We start from the raw sequence: 13,166 nt of genomic DNA on the forward strand, positions 1-13,166 counted from the left end.
CCTTCCCCACGCACTGAATACCCTTCCACAAACAATGAAACACCTTCCCCACACAATGAAACACCTTCCCCACGCAGTGAATCCCCTTCCCCACACACTGAAACCCCTTCCGCACACAATGAGACACCTTCCCCACACAATGAAACCCCTTCCCCACACACTGAAACACCTTCCCCACACACTGAAACCCCATCCCCACACACTGCAACACATCCCCACACACTGAAACACATTCCCCACACACTGAAACACTTCCCCACAGACTGAAACCCTTCCCCAAACACTGAAACCCATTCACCACACACTGAAACACATTCCCCACACACTGAAACCCTTCCCCACACACTGAAACACCTTCCCCACACAGTGAAACACCTTCCCCACACACTGAAACCTCTTCCCCACACACTGAAACGCATTCCGCACACACTGAAACCCCTTCCGCACACACTGAAAAACCTTCCCCACACACTGAAACCCCTTCCCTACACACTAAACCCCTTCAGCACACACTGAAACACTTCCCCACACACTGAAACACCTTCCCCACACACTCAAACCCCTTCCGCACATAATGAAACGCCTTCCCCACACACTGAAACCCGTTCCACACACACTGAAACACCTTCCCCACACACTGAAACCCCTTCCCCACACTCTGAAAGACATACCCACACACTGAAACCCCTTCCACACAGTCTGAAACACATCCCCACACACTGCAACCCCTTCCCCACACACTAAAACACATACCCACACACTGAAACACCTTCCCCACACAATGAAACCGCATCCCCACACACTGATACACATCCCCACACACTGAAACACATTCCCCACACACTGAAACCTCTTCCCCAACACACTGAATCACCTTCCCAACCAACTGAAACACCTTCCCCACACAATGAAACCCCTTCCCCACACACTGAAACACCTTCCCCACACACTGAAACCCCATCCCCACACACTGAAACACATCCCCACACACTGAAACACATTCCCCACACACTGAAACCCCTTCCCCACAGACTGAAACCCTTCCCCAAACACTGAAACCCATTCACCACACACTGAAACACATTCCCCACACACTGAAACCCTTCCCCACACACTGAAACACATTCCCCACACAGTGAAACACCTTCCCCACACACTGAAACCTCTTCCCCACACACTGAAACGCATTCCGCACACACTGAAACCCCTTCCGCACACACTGAAAAACCTTCCCCACACACTGAAACCCCTTCCCTACACACTGAAACCCCTTCAGCACACACTGAAACACTTCCCCACACACTGAAACACCTTCCCCACACACTCAAACCCCTTCCGCACATAATGAAACGCCTTCCCCACACACTGAAACCCGTTCCACACACACTGAAACACCTTCCCCACACCCTGAAACACCTTCCCCACACACTGAAAAACCTTCCAGACACAGTGAAAGCCTTCCCCACACACTGAAACCCCTTCCCCACACTCTGAAAGACATACCCACACACTGAAACCCCTTCCCCACAGTCTGAAACACATCCCCACACACTGCAACCCCTTCCCCACACACTACAACACATACCCACACACTGAAACACATTCCCCACACAATGAAACCGCATCCCCACACACTGATACAGATCCCCACACACTAAAACACATACCCCACACACTGAAACACCTTCCCCACAGACTGAAACCCTTCCCCAAACACTGATACCCATTCACCACACACTGAAACACCTTCCCCACACACTGAAACACCTTCCCCACACAGTGAAACACCTTCCCCACACACTGAAGCCTCTTCCCCAACACACTGAAACACCTTCCCAACCAACTGAAACACCTTCCCCATCAACTGAAAACCCTTCCCCACACATTGAATCCCCTTCCCCACACAATGAAACACCTTCCACACACAATGAAACAACTTCCGCACACACTGAAACACCTTCCCCACACACTGAAACCCCTTCCCCACACACTGAAACCCCTTCCTCACACACTGAAACCCCTTCCACACACACTGAAACAACTTCCCCACACACTGAAACCCCTTCCACACACAGTGAAAGCCTTCCCCACACACTGAAAACCCTTCCCCACACACTGAAACACATCCCCACACACTGAAACCCCTTCCCCACAGACTGAAACACATCCGCACACACTGAAACCCCTTCCCCACACACTGAAACACATCCCCACACACTGAAACACCTTCCCCACACACTGAAACCCCTTCCCCATACACTGAAACCCATTCCGCACACAGTGAAACCCTTCCCCACACACTGAAACCCCTTCCCCACACACTGAAACACCTTCCCCACAAACTGAAACCCTTCCCCACACACTGAATCCCCTTCTGCACACACTGAAACACTTCCCCACACACTGAAACCCCTTCCCCACGCACTGAAACCCCATCCCCACACACTGTAATCCTTCCCCACACACTGAAACACTTTCCCACACACTGAAACCCCTTCCCCACACACTGCAACCCTTCCCCACACACTGAAACCCCTTCCCCACACACTGAAACCCCTTGCCCACACACTGAAACCCTTCCCCACACACTGAAACTCCTTCCCCACAAACTGAAACCCCTTCCCCACCAACTGAAACACCTTCCCCACACACTGAAACCCCTTCCGCACACAGTTAAACCCTTCCCCACACACTGAAACCCCTCCCCACACACTGAAACCCCTTCCCCACGCACTGAATACCCTTCCACAAACAATGAAACACCTTCCCCACACAATGAAACACCTTCCCCACGCAGTGAATCCCCTTCCCCACACACTGAAACCCCTTCCGCACACAATGAGACACCTTCCCCACACAATGAAACCCCTTCCCCACACACTGAAACACCTTCCCCACACACTGAAACCCCATCCCCACACACTGAAACACATCCCCACACACTGAAACACATTCCCCACACACTGAAACCCCTTCCCCACAGACTGAAACCCTTCCCCAAACACTGAAACCCATTCACCACACACTGAAACACATTCCCCACACACTGAAACCCTTCCCCACACACTGAAACACCTTCCCCACACAGTGAAACACCTTCCCCACACACTGAAACCTCTTCCCCACACACTGAAACGCATTCCGCACACACTGAAACCCCTTCCGCACACACTGAAAAACCTTCCCCACACACTGAAACCCCTTCCCTACACACTGAAACCCCTTCAGCACACACTGAAACACTTCCCCACACACTGAAACACCTTCCCCACACACTCAAACCCCTTCCGCACATAATGAAACGCCTTCCCCACACACTGAAACCCGTTCCACACACACTGAAACACCTTCCCCACACACTGAAACACCTTCCCCACACACTGAAAAACCTTCCAGACACAGTGAAAGCCTTCCCCACACACTGAAACCCCTTCCCCACACTCTGAAAGACATACCCACACACTGAAACCCCTTCCACACAGTCTGAAACACATCCCCACACACTGCAACCCCTTCCCCACACACTAAAACACATACCCACACACTGAAACACCTTCCCCACACAATGAAACCGCATCCCCACACACTGATACACATCCCCACACACTGAAACACATTCCCCACACACTGAAACCTCTTCCCCAACACACTGAAACACCATCCCAACCAACTGAAACACCTTCCCCACCAACTGAAACCCCTTCCCCACACATTGAAACCCCTTCCCCACACAATGAAACACCTTCCGCACACAATGAAACACCTTCTGCACACACTGAAACACCTTCCCCACACACTGAAACCCGTTCCCCACGCAGTTAAACCCCTTCCTCACACACGGAAACCCCTTCCACACACACTGAAACACCTTCCCCACACACTGAAACCCCTTCCACGCACAGTGAAATCCTTCCCCACACACTGAAACCCCTTCCCCAAACACTGAAACACATCGCCACACACTGAAACCCTTTCCCCACACACTGAAACACATCCCCACACACAGAAACCCCTTCCGCACAACTGAATCACCTTCCCAACCAACTGAAACACCTTCCCCACCAACTGAATCCCCTTCCCCACACATTGAAACCCCTTCCCCACACAATGAAACACCTTCCGCACACAATGAAACACCTTCTGCACACACTGAAACCCCTTCCTCACACACTGAAACCCCTTCCCCAGACACTGAAACCCCTTCCTCACACACTGAAACCCCTTCCACACACACTGAAACCCCTTCCCCACACACTGAAACACCTTCCCCACACACTGAAACCCTTCCCCACACACAGAATCCCCTTCTGCACACACTGAAACCCTTCCCCACGCACTGAAACCCCTTCCCCACACACTGAAACCCCTTCCCCACACACTGTAATCCTTCCCCACACACTGAAACACTTTCCCACACACTGAACCCCCTTCCCCAAACACTGAAACACGTTCCCCACACACTGAAACCCTTCCCCACACACTGAAACCCCTTCCCCACACACTGAAACCCCTTGCCCACACACTGAAACCCCATCCCCACACTCTGAAACACATCCCCACACACAGAAACACATTCCCCACACACTGAAACCCCTTCCCCACAGACTGAAACCCTTCCCGAAACACTGAAACCCATTCACCACACACTGAAACACATGCCCCACACACTGAAACCCTTCCCCACACACTGAAACACCTTCCCCACACAGTGAAACACCTTCCCCACACACTGAAACCTCTTCCCCACACACTGAAACGCATTCCGCACACACTGAAACCCCTTCCGCACACACTGAAAAACCTTCCCCACACACTGAAACCCCTTCCCCACACACTGAAACCTCTTCAGCACACACTGAAACAGCTTCCCCACACACTGAAATCCCTTCCCCACACAATGAAACCCCTTCCGCACACAGTGAAACACTTTCCCACACACTGAAACCCCTTCCCCACACACTGAAACCCTTCCCCACACACTGAAACCCCTTCCCCATACACTGAAACCCCTTGCCCACACACTGAAACCCTACCCCACACACTGAAACCCCTTCCCCACATTCTGAAACACCTTCCACACACACTGAAACACCTTCCCCAATCACTGAAACCCCTTCCGCACACAGTTAAACCCTTCCCCACACACTGAAACCCCACCCCACACACTGAAACCCCTTCCCCACACACTGAATACCCTTCCACACACAATGAAGCACCTTCCCCACACAATGGAACACCTTCCCCACGCACTGAATCCCCTTCCCCACACACTGAAACCCCTTCTGCACACAATGAGACACCTTCCCCACATAGTGAAACACATCCCCACACACTGAAACCCCTTCCCCACACACTGAAACACATCCCCACACACTGAAACCCCTTCCCCACACACTGAAGCACCTTCCCCACACACTGAAACACCTTCTCCACACACTGAAACCCCTTCCGCACAAAATGAAATACCTTCCCCACACACTGAAACCCGTTCCCCACACACTGAAACACCTTCTGCACACACTGAAACCGCTTCCGCACACACTGAAACACCTTCCCCACTCACTGAAACCCTTTCCCCACACACTGAAACCCCTTCCTCACACACTGAAACCCCTTCCACACACACTGAAACACCTTCCCCACACACTGAAACCCCTTCCGCACACAGTGAAAGCCTTCCCCACACACTGAAAACCCTTCCCCACACACTGAAGCACATCCCCACACAGTGAAACCCCTTCCTCACAGTCTGAAACACATCCCCACACACTGATACCCCTTCCCCACACACTGAAACACATACCCACAGACTGAAACACCTTCCCCACTCACTGAAACCCCTTCCCCACACACTGAAACCCCTTCTGCAAACAGTGAAACCCTTCCCCACACACTGAAACCCCTTCCCCACACACTGAAACACCTTCCCGACACACTGAATCCCTTCCCGACACACTGAATCCCATTCTGCAAACACTGAAACCCTTCCCCACGCTCTGAAACCCCTTCCGCACATACTGAAACCCCGTCCCCACACATGGTAATCCTTCCCCACACACTGAAACACTTCCCCACAGACTGAAACCCCTTCCCCACACGTGGAAAACGCTTCCCCACACACTGAAACCCTTCCCCACACACTGAAACCCCTTCCCCACACATTGTTATCCTTCCCCACACACTGAAACACTTTCCCACACACTGAAAACGCTTCCCCGCACACAGAAACCCATTCCCCACACACTGAATGCCTTCCCCACACACTGAAACCCCTTCCCCACACACTGAAACCCCTTTCTCACACACTGAAACCCTTCCCCACACACTGAAACCCCTTCCCCACATACTGAAACTCCTTCCCCACACACTGAAACACCTTCCCCACACACTGAAACCCGTTCCGCACACAGTTAAACCCTTCCCCACACACTGAAACCCCACCCCACACTCTGAAACCCCTTCCCCACACACTGAATACCCTTCCACACACAATGAAACACCTTCCCCACACAACGAAACACCTTCCACACGCACTGAATCTGCTTCCCCACACACTGAAACCCCATCCACATACACTGAAACACATCCACACACACTGAAACACATTCCCCACACACTGAAACCCCTTCCCCACAGACTGAAACCCTTCCCCAAACACTGAAACCCATTCACCACACACTGCAACACATCCCCCACACTGAAATACCTTCCCCACACACTGAAACCACCTCCGCAGACACTGAAACCCAGCCCCACACACTGAAACCCCTTCCTCACAGACTGAAACCCTTCCCCACACACTGAAACACCTTCTGCACACACTGAAACCGCTTCCGCACACACTGAAACACCTTCCCCACTCACTGAAACCCTTTCCCCACACACTGAAACCCCTTCCTCACACACTGAAACCCCTTCCACACACACTGAAACACCTTCCCCACACACTGAAACCCCTTCCGCACACAGTGAAAGCCTTCCCCACACACTGAAAACCCTTCCCCACACACTGAAACACATCCCCACACACTGAAACCCCTTCCTCACAGTCTGAAACACATCCCCACACACTGAAACCCCTTCCCCACACACTGAAACACATACCCACAGACTGAAACACCTTCCCCACTCACTGAAACCCCTTCCCCACACACTGAAACCCCTTCTGCAAACAGTGAAACCCTTCCCCACACACTGAAACCCCTTCCCCACACACTGAAACACCTTCCCGACACACTGAATCCCTTCCCGACACACTGAATCCCATTCTGCAAACACTGAAACCCTTCCCCACGCTCTGAAACCCCTTCCGCACATACTGAAACCCCGTCCCCACACATGGTAATCCTTCCCCACACACTGAAACACTTCCCCACAGACTGAAACCCCTTCCCCACACGTGGAAAACGCTTCCCCACACACTGAAACCCTTCCCCACACACTGAAACCCCTTCCCCACACATTGTTATCCTTCCCCACACACTGAAACACTTTCCCACACACTGAAAACGCTTCCCCGCACACAGAAACCCATTCCCCACACACTGAATGCCTTCCCCACACACTGAAACCCCTTCCCCACACACTGAAACCCCTTTCTCACACACTGAAACCCTTCCCCACACACTGAAACCCCTTCCCCACATACTGAAACTCCTTCCCCACACACTGAAACACCTTCCCCACACACTGAAACCCGTTCCGCACACAGTTAAACCCTTCCCCACACACTGAAACCCCACCCCACACTCTGAAACCCCTTCCCCACACACTGAATACCCTTCCACACACAATGAAACACCTTCCCCACACAACGAAACACCTTCCACACGCACTGAATCTGCTTCCCCACACACTGAAACCCCATCCACATTCACTGAAACACATCCACACACACTGAAACACATTCCCCACACACTGAAACACATCCCCCACACTGAAATACCTTCCCCACACACTGAAACCACCTCCGCAGACACTGAAACCCAGCCCCACACACTGAAACCCCTTCCTCACAGACTGAAACCACTTCCCCAAACACTGAAACCCATTCACCACAAACTGAAAACCCTTCCCCACACACAGAAACTCCTTCCCCACGCACTGAAACCCCATCCCCACACACTGAAACACATTCCCCACAAACTGAAACCCCTTCCCCACAGACTGAAACCCTTCCCCAAACACTGAAACCCCTTCCCCACACACTGACACACCTTCCCCACACACTGAAACCCCTTCCTGACACATTGAAACCCCTTCCCCACACAATGAAACACCTTCCGCACACACTGAAACACCTTCCCCACACACTGAAACCCCTTCCCCACACAGTCAAACCCCTTCCTCACACACTGAAACCCCTTCCACACACACTGAAACACCTTCCCCAGACACTGAAACCCCTTCCACACACAGTGAAAGCCTTCCCCACACACTGAAACTCCTTCCCCACACACTGAAACACATCCCCACACACTGAAACCCCTTCCCCACACACTGAAACACATCCCCACACACTGAAACCCCTTCCCCACACACTGAAACACCTTCCCAACCAACTGAAACACCTTCCTCATCAACTGAAAACCCTTCCCCACACATTGAATCCCCTTCCCCACACAATCAAACACCTTCCACACACAATGAAACACCTTCCGCACACACTGAAACACCTTCCCCACACACTGAAACCCCTTCCCCACACACTGAAACCCCTTCCTCACACACTGAAACCCCTTCCACACACACTGAAACAACTTCCCCACACACTGAAACCCCTTCCACACACACTGAAACACATGCCCCACACACTGAAACCCTTCCCCACACACTGAAACACCTTCCCCACACAGTGAAACACCTTCCCCACACACTGAAACCTCTTCCCCACACACTGAAACGCATTCCGCACACACTGAAACCCCTTCCGCACACACTGAAAAACCTTCCCCACACACTGAAACCCCTTCCCCACACACTGAAACCTCTTCAGCACACACTGAAACAGCTTCCCCACACACTGAAATCCCTTCCCCACACAATGAAACCCCTTCCGCACACAGTGAAACACTTTCCCACACACTGAAACCCCTTCCCCACACACTGAAACCCTTCCCCACACACTGAAACCCCTTCCCCATACACTGAAACCCCTTGCCCACACACTGAAACACTACCCCACACACTGAAACCCCTTCCCCACACACTGAAACACCTTCCACACACACTGAAACACCTTCCCCACACACTGAAACCCCTTCCGCACACAGTTAAACCCTTCCCCACACACTGAAACCCCACCCCACACACTGAAACCCCTTCCCCACACACTGAATACCCTTCCACACACAATGAAGCACCTTCCCCACACAATGGAACACCTTCCCCACGCACTGAATCCCCTTCCCCACACACTGAAACCCCTTCTGCACACAATGAGACACCTTCCCCACATAGTGAAACACATCCCCACACACTGAAACCCCTTCCCCACACACTGAAACACATCCCCACACACTGAAACCCCTTCCCCACACACTGAAGCACCTTCCCCACACACTGAAACACCTTCTCCACACACTGAAACCCCTTCCGCACAAAATGAAATACCTTCCCCACACACTGAAACCCGTTCCCCACACACTGAAACACCTTCTGCACACACTGAAACCGCTTCCGCACACACTGAAACACCTTCCCCACTCACTGAAACCCTTTCCCCACACACTGAAACCCCTTCCTCACACACTGAAACCCCTTCCACACACACTGAAACACCTTCCCCACACACTGAAACCCCTTCCGCACACAGTGAAAGCCTTCCCCACACACTGAAAACCCGTCCCCACACACTGAAACACATCCCCACACACTGAAACCCCTTCCTCACAGTCTGAAACACATCCCCACACACTGAAACCCCTTCCCCACACACTGAAACACATACCCACAGACTGAAACACCTTCCCCACTCACTGAAACCCCTTCCCCACACACTGAAACCCCTTCTGCAAACAGTGAAACCCTTCCCCACACACTGAAACCCCTTCCCCACACACTGAAACACCTTCCCGACACACTGAATCCCTTCCCGACACACTGAATCCCATTCTGCAAACACTGAAACCCTTCCCCACGCTCTGAAACCCCTTCCGCACATACTGAAACCCCGTCCCCACACATGGTAATCCTTCCCCACACACTGAAACACTTCCCCACAGACTGAAACCCCTTCCCCACACGTGGAAAACGCTTCCCCACACACTGAAACCCTTCCCCACACACTGAAACCCCTTCCCCACACATTGTTATCCTTCCCCACACACTGAAACACTTTCCCACACACTGAAAACGCTTCCCCGCACACTGAAACCCATTCCCCACACACTGAATGCCTTCCCCACACACTGAAACCCCTTCCCCACACACTGAAACCCCTTTCTCACACACTGAAACCCTTCCCCACACACTGAAACCCCTTCCCCACATACTGAAACTCCTTCCCCACACACTGAAACACCTTCCCCACACACTGAAACCCGTTCCGCACACAGTTAAACCCTTCCCCACACACTGAAACCCCACCCCACACTCTGAAACCCCTTCCCCACACACTGAATACCCTTCCACACACAATGAAACACCTTCCCCACACAACGAAACACCTTCCACACGCACTGAATCTGCTTCCCCACACACTGAAACCCCATCCACATACACTGAAACACATCCACACACACTGAAACACATTCCCCACACACTGAAACCCCTTCCCCACAGACTGAAACCCTTCCCCAAACACTGAAACCCATTCACCACACACTGAAACACATCCCCCACACTGAAATACCTTCCCCACACACTGAAACCACCTCCGCAGACACTGAAACCCAGCCCCACACACTGAAACCCCTTCCTCACAGACTGAAACCCTTCCCCAAACACTGAAACCCATTCACCACAAACTGAAAACCCTTCCCCACACACAGAAACTCCTTCCCCACGCACTGAAACCCCATCCCCACACACTGAAACACATTCCCCACAAACTGAAACCCCTTCCCCACAGACTGAAACCCTTCCCCAAACACTGAAACCCCTTCCCCACACACTGACACACCTTCCCCACACACTGAAACCCCTTCCTGACACATTGAAACCCCTTCCCCACACAATGAAACACCTTCCGCACACACTGAAACACCTTCCCCACACACTGAAACCCCTTCCCCACACAGTCAAACCCCTTCCTCACACACTGAAACCCCTTCCACACACACTGAAACACCTTCCCCAGACACTGAAACCCCTTCCACACACAGTGAAAGCCTTCCCCACACACTGAAACTCCTTCCCCACACACTGAAACACATCCCCACACACTGAAACCCCTTCCCCACACACTGAAACACATCCCCACACACTGAAACCCCTTCCCCACACACTGAAACACCTTCCCAACCAACTGAAACACCTTCCTCATCAACTGAAAACCCTTCCCCACACATTGAATCCCCTTCACCACACAATGAAACACCTTCCACACACAATGAAACACCTTCCGCACACACTGAAACACCTTCCCCACACACTGAAACCCCTTCCCCACACACTGAAACCCCTTTCCCACACACTGAAACCCTTCCCCACACACTGAAACCCCTTCCCCACATACTGAAACTCCTTCCCCACACACTGAAACACCTTCCCCACACACTGAAACCCGTTCCGCACACAGTTAAACCCTTCCCCACACACTGAAACCCCACCCCACACTCTGAAACCCCTTCCCCACACACTGAATACCCTTCCTCACACAATGAAACACCTTCCCCACACAACGAAACACCTTCCACACGCACTGAATCTGCTTTTCCACACACTGAAACCCCATCCACATACACTGAAACACATCCACACACACTGAAACACATTCCCCACACACTGAAACCCCTTCCCCACAGACTGAAACCCTTCCCCAAACACTGAAACCCATTCACCACACACTGAAACACATCCCCCACACTGAAATACCTTCCCCACACACTGAAACCACCTCCGCAGACACTGAAACCCAGCCCCACACACTGAAACCCCTTCCTCACAGACTGAAACCCTTCCCCAAACACTGAAACCCATTCACCACAAACTGAAAACCCTTCCCCACACACAGAAACTCCTTCCCCACGCACTGAAACCCCATCCCCACACACTGAAACACATTCCCCACAAACTGAAACCCCTTCCCCACAGACTGAAACCCTTCCCCAAACACTGAAACCCCTTCCCCACACACTGACACACCTTCCCCACACACTGAAACCCCTTCCTGACACATTGAAACCCCTTCCCCACACAATGAAACACCTTCCGCACACACTGAAACACCTTCCCCACACACTGAAACCCCTTCCCCACACAGTCAAACCCCTTCCTCACACACTGAAACCCCTTCCACACACACTGAAACACCTTCCCCAGACACTGAAACCCCTTCCACACACAGTGAAAGCCTTCCCCACACACTGAAACTCCTTCCCCACACACTGAAACACATCCCCACACACTGAAACCCCTTCCCCACACACTGAAACACATCCCCACACACTGAAACCCCTTCCCCACACACTGAAACACCTTCCCAACCAACTGAAACACCTTCCTCATCAACTGAAAACCCTTCCCCACACATTGAATCCCCTTCCCCACACAATGAAACACCTTCCACACACAATGAAACACCTTCCGCACACACTGAAACACCTTCCCCACACACTGAAACCCCTTCCCCACACACTGAAACCCCTTCCTCACACACTGAAACCCCTTCCACACACACTGAAACAACTTCCCCACACACTGAAACCCCTTCCACACACAGTGAAAGCCTTCCCCACACACTGAAAACCCTTCCCCACACACTGAAACACATCCCCACACACTGAAACCCCTTCCCCACAGACTGAAACACATCCACACACAGTGAAACCCCTTCCCCACACACTGAAACACATCCCCACACACTGAAACACCTTCCCCACACACTGAAACCCCTTCCCCATACACTGAAACCCATTCCGCACACAGTGAAACCCTTCCCCACACACTGAAACCCCTTCCCCACACACTGAAACACCTTCCCCACAAACTGAAACCCTTCCCCA

The sequence above is a fragment of the Heterodontus francisci genome, chromosome 21 (assembly GCF_036365525.1).
Source record: "Heterodontus francisci isolate sHetFra1 chromosome 21, sHetFra1.hap1, whole genome shotgun sequence".
Lineage (NCBI taxonomy): Eukaryota > Metazoa > Chordata > Chondrichthyes > Heterodontiformes > Heterodontidae > Heterodontus > Heterodontus francisci.